The sequence below is a fragment of the Humulus lupulus genome, chromosome 4 (genome assembly GCF_963169125.1).
Source record: "Humulus lupulus chromosome 4, drHumLupu1.1, whole genome shotgun sequence".
NCBI classification, from domain to species: domain Eukaryota; kingdom Viridiplantae; phylum Streptophyta; class Magnoliopsida; order Rosales; family Cannabaceae; genus Humulus; species Humulus lupulus.
The window spans coordinates 103168778-103181213 of NC_084796.1; positions in this window are offsets into that span (position 1 = coordinate 103168778).

The window sequence follows — 12436 nt, forward strand, 5'->3', positions numbered from 1 at the left end:
TTGTAAATTTATCAAAACATGATATTGATATTTTTTAGTATATTAGATATATTTATACTTATATTATTCAAGAAGCTAAGGTAAAGCGTGATTCTTGGATGAGAAATTCAGCATTAGGAAACTCCAGAAACCGGTCCATTTCATTCATTTCATCTGTAAAGATTCCCTTGAAACACAAAAATAATGCAGCAAAGACGAAGGTATTTAGAATACCTCTACGAATTGTAACAATCCGAGCGTTAAATGGTTGATTTGAATCTCTGTCCCATTCTTTTGGAAGAATCTCATTTCTCTCATTGGTGAAAGCAATACAGCAATGACTTTTTTTTTATGAAAAAGTGATTGAATCACCTTTAACATTGAACAGAAATACAAATTATCCAATATAAGTTGCTAACATATTGAGGTTGTCTTCAGAAATTTAGATAATAAAGTTTGAAAATATACCTAAAAACGTTGTCAGAGTAGAAAAGCACGAGCTTTCTAAAGTTTGGCATATAGACCACCTAAAAAAGCATATAAGATTAATAAGTAAAACTTATATGGGGCTAGGTTCTTCAAGCAATCATGTTGTGTAACAGCAAATATCATAGTAACTGTTGTATACATTTCCATCTCTATAAAGATCAAACACAAGGGTTTGGTCACACAACTATACTAAAATAAGGGAAGCAAAAACGTCTAAAAAAATGGTTTTTTTTAACTATTATTATTCATGTTTTTTCAAAATCTCTCACATGAAGTGTTCTCGGAGGCACATGAATGTTGAGGGACACATGTCACATTCGAGATGGATAATTCAACCCTCAGTGATTGGCCAGTCATAAGGTAGTTCACTTAGTCCACCTCACCTGACTAGCTTCTCGAGTCCCAAAGGCTTACAACCCAAAAAATGGCCGAAATAACTAGACCTCAAGTTCTACAAGGAGAATAGTTATTCAAGGCTCACTGTTATTTCCTGATGAAGCCATGACCATACAAATAGAGACAAAAAGGACGTGAGGAACACAATCTGACCTAGAAGCACTATGCCCGCCTATCGCTGACAATGTGGTGATTGTATGGAAAAGTGATTGTCCCATCCTACAATAGACAATCGGGATTGTTAAAATAACATAATCACACTTGAAAAGTGGTAGTTCGCTGCCTAGCACGGTCTGCAATGTCCCAAGACATGATCGAACTTTGTACACCCAAAACCCCCCGATCGACACCAAACATGGCTACTCGGGGATGAGAGTAACTCAATTTACTTGCTAAATAAGGGAAACCCTGTACATTTTCTCACTTAACACATTTTTTTTCAACTTTCCTTTATGTAAACCATGCATTTAGCATGTAATTAGGAAAATAATTGTAATTAGCTCTCATTAAAGAGTCCTTAGCATCCACAGACACCTATAAATAGGGCTTGGATTTCTTTGTAAACATAAGACAACTTAAGCAAGCTAAGTGCTGCCAAATTGCAAGCCCAAAAAGAACTTGAGTTTTACAAGTTGTTAGTCAATAATATTTACTCATGGACTAAGTTGTTAACAGCTGATTCAAGTAAAATTCCCTTTGTTTATTGGTTCTAAGCTTTACTCATTCGTAGTTGACAAAATCTTGGGTTAACAACTATTATAATAGCTTCCATATTTCACACGAGTGAGTAAATAACAAGAACTGCAAAGGATTCTTCCTCATCAATATCATGTAGTTCGACACATCAAGCGTATCTTCTTGTCCTTGATAAATACTCCCAAATTTAAGAAACACCATGTGTCTCGACCAAGAACTTCACACTCATCTCCATCCTATTGTGGAGACAGCTCTCATGGGAGTCGTCATTGAGTTTCCCACACCTTAACCAGTTTTTCACACTTGCCCAATACATTTTTGTCTAGCCCCTTAGCGAAGCACCAATGAATTTATGAGCCAAGGGAAGGTCTTTACACTCGTTTAGTAAACAGGTGAAGAGACACTGATGTTAGGAAAACTTATACAAGATCTTTATTTATTTTCATGTAGATCTAATATTAAACAAATTAATATGAGACAACCTAGAAAATGTTTCTAAAATTGAATTCAAAGAGAAACAGAGATAAGAATACTTACAGTATATGCAGCGGAATGAAAGAGTCCTTCCTTCAGTTTCTCTAACTCTTGTATCCTTTCTGTCGCAGAGTATTATCAAGAAACTGAACCGTTCTTCTAATTTCTTCACAGTCTTCCAATGTATCCGTAGAATCATCTAGACTGGTGTGGGCAATTGTAACGCCCTACTACCTTAGAGCCGTTACCAAGTGAGTTTAAAACGGAAATTTGTGCAACTAACCGACTCTACGAGGTTTCTAAAACCAAAAGTGTGACTAAACCAGAGTTTAAGGCTATAATCTTTGAAAATGTTTAGTTTCATTGAAAACATTAAGTATCAAACATCTGGGATCCCAAAAATAAGGTTTACAAAATATTTACAACTCAAAAATAGATTTACACCAGGTTAACTATCAAAAGAATAGGTTAATACAGCCATATACAAAATGCCCCCAACCAAAGCAGTTGGGCAGGCTGAACATGTACGCGCCGCCCCCACGCTCTCCATACTCATGGCCGGTTGACTGACTCCTTGCTTTTACCTGCCACACAGAGCACCCGTGAGCCGAAGCCCAGCAAGAAAACTCATACAGTATATAACATATGCATAGAATATAGCTGACATATAATCCACTGATAAATAGGAAAACCATCAGACTGAACAAGCACGGCCATGCCGCCCCAGAGGCCTTACCAAAGCCTGGGGTCTCGGCCCTTACTGTAAGGATAACTCATGTATCCATTGGGTCCCACCCTGGCTATAAGCACTCCGCGTGCTAAGTGTTACTTCCGGCCCCAAGGCCGTTCTTGGCCTTAGCCGTTCATTTCCTTATACTCACACATATAGTACATTTCGAAATAATCATTCAAGCATATAATAATTCATTTAAGGGTATACATTCGCACGTAATACAATCTAGGGCCATGCCCTGAAATAACACTGTGGGCCCATGCCCTGTCCTCGGGTGTTACGGTTTTCTTACCTTTCAATTCGATAGCCTTGATCACCTGACTCCTCGAGCACGATCCTACTCGAGCCCTAGCGCTTACCTAAGAAAAATCCATAAGTCAAAGTCATTACCAAACCTCAAGTCCAAAACCTAGCCTCGAGACCAATCCCGAGCCCCCGGGAAGTCCTAGATCCCCAAAACAAGGTGGTGGAATTGAGCCCCGAACCCTAGGTCCAAATCCCTCAACAAAAGCCCAAAAACCCCTTTCTGTGAACAGTGCAGCGCTACAGCGCTGTAAAGAGGGCGCTGTAGCGCTACAAGCAGAACCACACCTCCCCAGAAACAGGGCCTAGCGCTACAGCGCCCAATGACTAGCGCTGTAGTGCTAGTTGCAGACAGGCCACACCCAAAAATCGTTTTCTGCGATTTCCTTCAACCATTCCAACCCCAAACTTGTCCAAATCTTTCCCAAACCCAAAAACAAACTTATCAACACCTCACACTCATCCCAAGCATCCCAAGAACTCATACCCCAAGCTCAAGCAACCCAAAACTCAAGATCTACCATAATGAACCCTAAAACCAGAAATTCATTCAAACATCAAAGATAAGGTCTTAGAAATCATACCGTGGATGGAAATTCGACCTTGAGTTGAACCCTAGACCTCCTTAGCTTGCTCCTTCTCAATCTTGGCCCGATTTCCCGAAAATCCCCATCTATTTAGCTTAAATACACAGCTCAAACCAGTCAAACCCTAAAACTGAAATCTCCAAGAACTTACCTCAAATTTCTGATGTGATCTTGCTAATCCCTTGCCAATCCTCAAGTCTATCTTAGGATCCTTGATGCTCAGCCTACCCTAGCTCTCCACTGAGCTTAACTCCAAGAAAAATGAAGGGAAATGGTGGGAGAACCACAAACCGTTCCTTTGAAACAAAACCCCTCTGTTTTCTCTCTTTTCCTTTTTCTTCCTTCTTTCTTTCTTTTTCAGCCTTAACTTTTTTTCTACCAATTCCACTAAGTATAAAGCTCCCTTAACTTTTCTCTAACAAGCCTAAAGACCAAAATGCCCTCCCTAATAATTCTAAACCTTTTTGCCCATGTAGGGACATTTTAGTCCTATTACCCAAATTCCCACTAATTCCTCAAGTGTTCCTAATAATTTCCCGCTCGCTACCCAATACCTGATTAATCACCAAATATACATTCCTCATCATCAAGATTAACCTCAATATATTTTCCAAATTCTCATTTAAACTCCCCAGGCTTGACCCAAGCCGGGTATAAATTCCCGCTTTGACTTTTCCGCTAACCCGCTCATTCTAGGATCGTCTCGAGTCATAGATCACAGATATCAACACAGTCATGCCCAAAATGGCCAAATTACAATTATGCTCTTTCTAAGATAATCAGGTCTACATGCATACTAATTCACATAGTCATGCATCTCAAATAATCAAATAGTCATATAACATGCATTAAATCATAATCATGCATTAAACTCATTAAAGTCACACACAAAATCCCATTATGCCCTCCAGGCACACTAATCAAGGCCCTTAAGCCTTATTAGCGATTTTGGGTCGTTATAGCAATTCTCAACACACGAGATAGATATAGAGAGAAGAAGAGAACATAACAAAGAGGCTTAGAAAATGATTTGTGTTTAGAGAGAATCTAAAACTATCAGAAAATCTGACTTCTGAACTTATGAACTTGTCAGAACTTCTTTTTAGACTTCTCTCTAAGCACTCATTTTATAGACTCAATTAGGCCATTTAATTTAATTAAAAAATCAATAAAATAATATCTAATATGAAGCCCTAGGTCGAAATTATCACCATTGGACTTAAAATCAAGGCCTGCATTATTTTATATTGATTTAATTAATTAAATAATCATTTGAATCCTTTATCAAATTAATTATTTATAATTTGAACCTTGATTTAAACTTATTTATTAATTTAGATACCAATTTATCTTAATTAATAAATCTGCCATAATTTCTCTTTTCTTCTCTAAATTACATAACTTTGTGAAACTATCCAAAATTGACCTGGTCAACTTTTATAATTCTAATTGATAATTAAATCAATTAATTGAGACTATCTAGATGATTTTATCCAAGGTACAATGGGGACCATGGGTCTATGAAATCAAGCTCCAGTAAGTTATCATAAATCTAACAAATAAATTTACTAACTTATTAATTCCTCGTGACTCCACTATAGACTCGGAATTGCACTCTTGAATTCATAGAACACTCTATAACAAATATAGATACGCTATTAATTATCCATTGTTATAACCATAATTGTCACTCAATCCTCTATAGACGGTCTACAATGAGATAGGACTAAAATACTGTTTTACCCGTCATTGTATTTTATCCTTAAAACACTTAGTTCCTTGTAAATGATATTTCAGTAAACTAATTTAATTACTGAAATGAGATCTCTATCATTTAACACCTTGAACCAAACTAAAAGGAAACCATCGTTTCACTTCTTCATCAGAAGCTATATATGTTCATATCTATGATTAAAACTCCCACTCAATTATACTACCGAGTTCCCAGGATGTAAGTATGGGCTTGCCGTAGGGTTAGCTGGTAACGAACAAGTCAAAGAACTCAAATAATATAATCAGTTAGAATACTAACCACTCAGAATTGAGATTGAATTGACCTATGGTCAACTATATGATATGAATAGAATAGATAATAACAGTATGTTTACTTATCTTATCAACTATTAATATCGGTCCTGTCCGATGTAACATGCATCCGATCTTATCTACTTTGCTAATGTTCTGGAAAGAACATAACACTACAATGTGTAAGTAGATCATATCGTAGATTGGCAAGTCAGTGTAAATCCTGTGCATTGACTAATCTTAGGACTAACTTATTTTGAACATATAATCATATTTATATTCCACTGTGATTGCGTCACTATAAATAAGATTAGCTATATGCTCGGGATTTAATAGAAGTTTATATTAAAAAAATAATCATGAAAATAAAATATGTGAGCAAAGTGATTGACCAAGTTAAAAAATGATTTCTATTCTTTTATTGATAATAAAATGAGATTACAAAGAATTTGAGTTTTAATTAGGGCATAAAACCCCAACATCTGATCTATAGGACATTCAGTGAATCACATATCAACAAAAGACAATTTTTTCCCTATTGCACCTATAATATATACGGAAGCAAACCTGCTGAAAGTGAATCCACCTTATGACGATCCTAATTGTCAATTGGGCATGATATTGGTCGATGGAAGAAGTAGCGCAGATTTCATGTTTTGAGATGCAATACAAAATATGGGTTTCCATATAACATAGGTAAGGAAGTTGACCATATTGATCAAAATGTTCATTAGTGAGATCTTCTCCTAAAAAGGCATTAAAGTTGAAGGTTTACACAACAAAGCGGATGCCAGAAAGGGACTTCACTGTAGTTGAATCTTACTCTAGTTATAATGCAATTATGGGAAGAAATTGGATACAACAGATGTAAAGGGTGGTTTCAACCCTTCATCATGTCATACAATGTCAATCCCTAGATGGAAAATACACAGTAGACATCAAAGGCTACCAAAAGCTAGCTGAGAAATATTGCATGATGTTGAAGCATGTCTAAATGATTGAAGGTGGGTTTGATGGCAAATTACAGGCTACACTTGATAAACTATAAGTCATTTTAGACCCCGATGTGTCAGATAAGAAAATGCTGGTAACCGCCCAATTACCCGTAGAAGAAAAAGCGAAAATGATAGCCTTCCTCATGAAGAACATACATACCTTTGTTGAAGTCCATAGGATATTTCTTGAAATTGACTGATGGCTAAACTTTTATAATAAAGTGTTTCGCGCAGTCTTTTATATAATGATTAAAAAATATAATTTTTTTTTTTTTTTAGGAGATTGTGTAATATGGATTCATTTTTACTCTATCCATACAAGATACTCCATATATGGATACGTGAGAGCGTCTCACCAATTTTTTTTCTTCATGATGATGTTTATTGTATAGTGAATCTCTTATAGGTTTTTCGAGAAATTATGAATAATTAAAGTACCAAAAACAAAGTTCAAACAACTTGTTGTACGTGTGTTTTCATTTAGTTATTTATTATTATTATTATTATTATTATATGCTTTGCGTAATTTTTTTTTATAAAAAATTTAAATTATGTATAAGAAAACTTATGTTTTGTGTAAGGGTTATTCTGGCCGATTACCCGTTTGGATTAAAAATTAACTTTTAGACCTCATGTTTTGTCAAAAGCTTAAAAATATGAATAGATAAATCGATTATTTGAACACTATATTTTAGTCGATTACCTGTTTTGACTCTTTATTTTTAAAAATTAAAGCTTAGTAATTTTTTATATAATTTATGTTTAATAGTATGGGTTCACACCATTTTGAACCTTGTATTTTAGTCGATTACCCGTTTGTACCCTTTATTTTAAAAAATTAACTTTGTCAATCTTGTGTTTTGTCAAAATGTTCAAAATAGGAATATATAGACAGATTATTTGAACCATATGTATTTTGGTCGATTACCTGTTCGAACCCTTTATTATTAAAAGCTGACTTTTGGACCCCGTGTTTTGTCAAAAGATTAAAAATATAAATAGATAGATTATTTATTTATTATGATTATATATAGATATTTTTAATTGGCATCTATTAAAATAAAAAAGAGATAATAAATAGAATTTTCCCCTTAATTAATTAATAAACATAAATTAGAAAAATATAATTGTTGACGCGGTTCTTCGGCAACAGATAATTATATGAATAAGGAGAGGGATTAGTGCTAAATGATGAACTGTAATAGATGAATGATCTCAAAGGGAAATTATAACTTGAATAGTTTTTTAGGTGGTTCAAAGGTTAAAATCCTTCTAGTCCACTAGCCAATATTATTGATATATCTCTGATATTCCTTACAGGGTATTTCTTTACAAAATTAAAAAACCAACCCTTTGCAACTCCCAGGGTCTCCATATTTATAGGGAGAGGACACCTGGGTGTTGGCAAAGGAGGTCATCCCGTGACCTTCTTACCCATCATGTCACTTCTGCGACATTCATGATTAATTCCTAAAACCTGACAATGAAATGTGGTCTAATTAATAGGTAAAGGGGGATAATGGGCCGCATGGCCCAAACCAGTCGTGGGGTGTCTGAACACGCACGTTTATGCTGCGTGTCCGAGAATTCAGGAATGGAGTAGACACGTGATGTCTAATATATGCCCGTTTACATTGCGTGGTTGACTTTATAATGGGTTAGAGGTGTCAACTCAAGCTCGTACCCCGAGCTTGATGTAGTCTCAGCTCGTGGTGTCCACACTGCTGATCTGATGCCTTAGTAATCTCACTAAACCTTTGGCTATCTCGAGCTAAAGAGGTAGAGACTTGTAACAGCAGCTCCGGGTAGGTGGCTTCCACGTGGCTGAAAGAATTATGCCCTTTTCCAGCTCGCTAATAACCCGTGGATATTTAGGGCGTACATTTTCCCCCCAAGCCCCTGCTCGTGGCATATGACGTCACCTGTGGCACAAGTGGGGGCTTTTAGGCTTCTTTGTGGACTCTTCATATCCCGCCCATTACGCTGGTATCGGATACGTGGAGCATTGTGGTTGGTGACTGTTCGTATTCCGAGAATTGCATTAAATGGCCTAGCCTATCTTCGGCCGTCGTTTCATCTTTCGAGTTGTGATCCTCGTATCCTACATCAAGACAATCGGACGGCCCTCATCCTTTGGCCTTTTACGTATATATAAGGCTGGCCACCTTTCGCATGAGCCACCCTTTTATTTGAAAATTTTCTCCTCTTCTTCTTTCTTCTCAGTCTCAAAACCCTTTCTTTCTTCTGGTCACTATTCCCGACGTTCCTGAGTTTTAGACACGAGGGCTCTTTCATGACTCCGGTACCAGCGATTCCAACAGGACTTCAACCTAGACGCTCCTTTCAGTCTTTACGCAGCAAAAAATTTCTGTAAATCCTCCGTTTGCTGCATGCTTTAAATGTTTTCCCTTTTCCTTGCTTAGGTAAACTTTCTTCTTAGCCGCATGCAGTAGGTTGTTTGTCTTTTGTTTTTCTTTGCTGGTATTTTGTGCGTAGGTTTTTATCCTAGGGCTATCGACCGTAGGAAAGAGGATGCTTAGGAACATGACTCATAGGATAAAGTTCTGGGGTGATTTTCTGGGTAAAATTTTTTATGCCTGTTTGGAACAACCAGTTTCTAGGGTGAAAAAACCGGGTAGCTTAGGGGACACGCTTCATAGGCGGTTTCGCCTTTCGAAACTTTCCTTCCAAGGAAAAATTTATCCTGACCCTCCTGACACACGGATCCCGAGCAATCGGGGACCCGTTGGGAGCACAGGCGCGTGTTCATAAAACCGCGTGGTCTCACTCTCCGCAGGCTGAGATTACCTCAGCCCGTGTAAAGGAAACCCTTCTTCGCGTTAGATTCTTTCTGATGCTTAGGTCGCCTTTTCTAAACTTTCTTCTTTGTTCGTTAGGCAATCAGATGGGACCCAAGAAGAGCGCATCCAAGAAGAGTGCTAGTAGCTCGTCTTCCCAGCAAGCCAGCAAAGGGAAAAAGGTGGCAACAGACTCCCCGATTCCCAACTTTTGTCCCACCGTGGAGAAGGAGGTCGAGGTGGGACTCGACGCCTTTTTCGAGGTTGAGAGGATTGCCACGAAGGTCACCACCTAGGGGAAAGTTAACAAGATTATGCTTTCCCACAATATAGAGATAGGGAAGGGCGCCTTGGACGCCCGATCTCCCCTTGAGGGGGAGCGGAGCTGCGCGCCGCTCGACGAGGAGTTCGCAGCCTGGAGCGACGAACATCTCAAGGCTGGGGCCTTTCTTCCCCTGGACCAGTATTTTGCGGAATTCTTAAATTACATGAAACTGGCCCCTTTCCAGCTCCCCCCTAACTCCTACCGTCTGTTAGCGGGGTTGAAGTATTTGTTCCTGAAGCAGGAATGGGAGGTCCCCACGCCGGCGGACATCCTTCTTTTGCCTCAAAGCCAGCCTGGAACAATGGGGGCAAGGTGACGGGTTCTACTACCTGACCCGTTTTCCCAATTCGGCTGCGATCATCGAGCTGCCCAGCCACCCCAATGACTTCAAGGATCAATTCTTCATGTCAAAGGGGTTTCGCAACTGTGAATACCATTACTTCAACCGTCCTCATAAGTTCCTTCTAACTTTAGCTCGCAAGCTGGTTGCTGATTAGTCTCTTTTCATTCGTTGCTGACTTGAAAACTATCGTGCAACTATTTTCACGAGGACGGCTAAGTTAGTGATCCTTAGGGGTCAGTACGAAACCTTGGCGGGGCTCCCCCCAAGTGAAAAAGACTATCGCCAGCTCGTGTCTGATGAGATGATGCTGGCGTGTAAGTTAATTTCCCCAGGCCAGACTCTGGCTCTGAGGAGGCTGTAGACCATCCCCGCTGCTTGCGAGAAGGTGTCCATCCCCGAGGAGGAGGCCAAGAATGAGGACGAGGACGAGGTCCCCCTCGTGCACCGGAAGTGGGCTCTTGAGGTCACCCAGGCGGTCAATGCGGAGCGGACCCAGTCCGGGGCAGCAGCCGGCCCCTCTGGCCAAGGTAACCCTTACTTATTTAGGGACTTAGACAGGGCTGCCGCAGACCTACGTCTTGCTAGGTTTAACCCCAGCCAACTCGTCCACCGCCACCAAAACGACCCAGATCGCAACATCACTCTACTTCAGTGTGTTGACCAGCTCGTGTTGCGTTATGACATGGGCTGCCCTAGGGGTACTGTAGTGGTATATAATACCCTGGCCTTTAGGTCGGCCTTTTTTGAGGAGTACGGGACCAATCTTAGGTCGTGGCCCTCCCTTCTGGAGGGTGTAGTAGCTCCGGGTCTTAGGCAGTATGTAGAGGAGTCTAGTCCTGAGGCGAATCTGGACCCAAAGCCTCTTCTCACCCGTGAAGTCATCATCTTAGACTCCCCCGTAGAATCCCTGGGGTTGGAGGTCGTGACAATAGATTCCTCCTCTAGCTCGGAGGGTAGGACCTTTTTCGATACATACTTTAGCTTTTTTGTTATCAAAGTATTTTTACATGCATATTAATGCTTTGCTGTCTTTGTTTCAGACGAGGAGATGTCGCAGCCTGGGGTAACCATCTGCGATCTATGTTCCAGGGGGGAAACCCTTCCTCCGAGCCGCCCGGGCCCTTGGTGAAGAGGCTCCGGTTGGCGAAGAGAGCTGTCGGGACTTCCTCCAAGTCCCCGGCCAAGGGGAAAAACCAGGGTCCCCCCGCCATGGAGAAAGTGCCTCCACCCCCTCCCGTAGTAGAGAAGATGGCTCCACCTCCCCCGCGACCTCCCGTCCCTGCCGGGGAAAAGGAGGTACCAACCGGGACCTTGGCGGCTCCGGCTCCCACTGTGCGTATCCCGGTCAACACTCAGGCCCTGGAGAAAATCCCTGAGGCCTTTCGAGGGACGGTTTACGAAACCGTGAGCTATACGGTGGATCATTATTACAACGCCACCCCAAGGGACTTGCGGGAGATCAACGAGGAGCCCCGGGAATGTGATGGAGTCTTCACTGGGGATGACCCTCATGGTAAGTTCGCTTTACCACTGGTTCTTTCTGCTTAATTCCTAAGGCACTCGCCTCACATATTTTCGTCTTGTAGGCGGCTTTGGCCCTCCACCGAAGCATATCTCGGTCCAAGGCCAGGTTTGCAGAGATCAGGGGTGAGCATCAGGCTGTCCAGGCCGCCCTCGCGTCCGCTCAGCAACAGGAGCAGGATGCTAAAGCCGCCCTGGCGACTGCGCAGGCCGAGCTGGAGGCATCTCGGACCAAGTTGCTGGAGGCCGAGGCTACCATGGTTGCCCTGGACACTGCGAAGGTGGAACTTGAAGAAGCCAAGGCTGCCCTTGTGGTGGTGAGGGCATCCTCCAGCTCTTCCATGGAGGCCATGCTGTACCATTGCTGGGTCTTCAACCCGAATGGTGACTTCTCCTTCCTAGGGCCGGACGTGGGGGAGTCCTTCTTACAGAAGTTCAAAGCTCGCCTTCAACAAGAGGCGCCCTCCGAGACCGGGGAGACTTCCACCGCAACCGAGCAGGATGCTGAGGGGGTGACTTCATCGGAGCAGCCTGGCGGGGCTTAGGATTTTTGCTCCTTTCTCTTTTATTTTCATTTGTAACTTTATATTATGAGGTTTTTTATCCTCGAAACAATTGATTTCCTTGGATTTATTTCAATCTAATTACATATTTTTGCCTCGACCTTACTGTTACTTCTCTTTAATGCATTTGGTGAGAACTTAGTTTCTGTTGGTGTTGTGATTGACATCTTATGCTTTTTAGGAAAAAACATATGTTAATCAATTTGAAC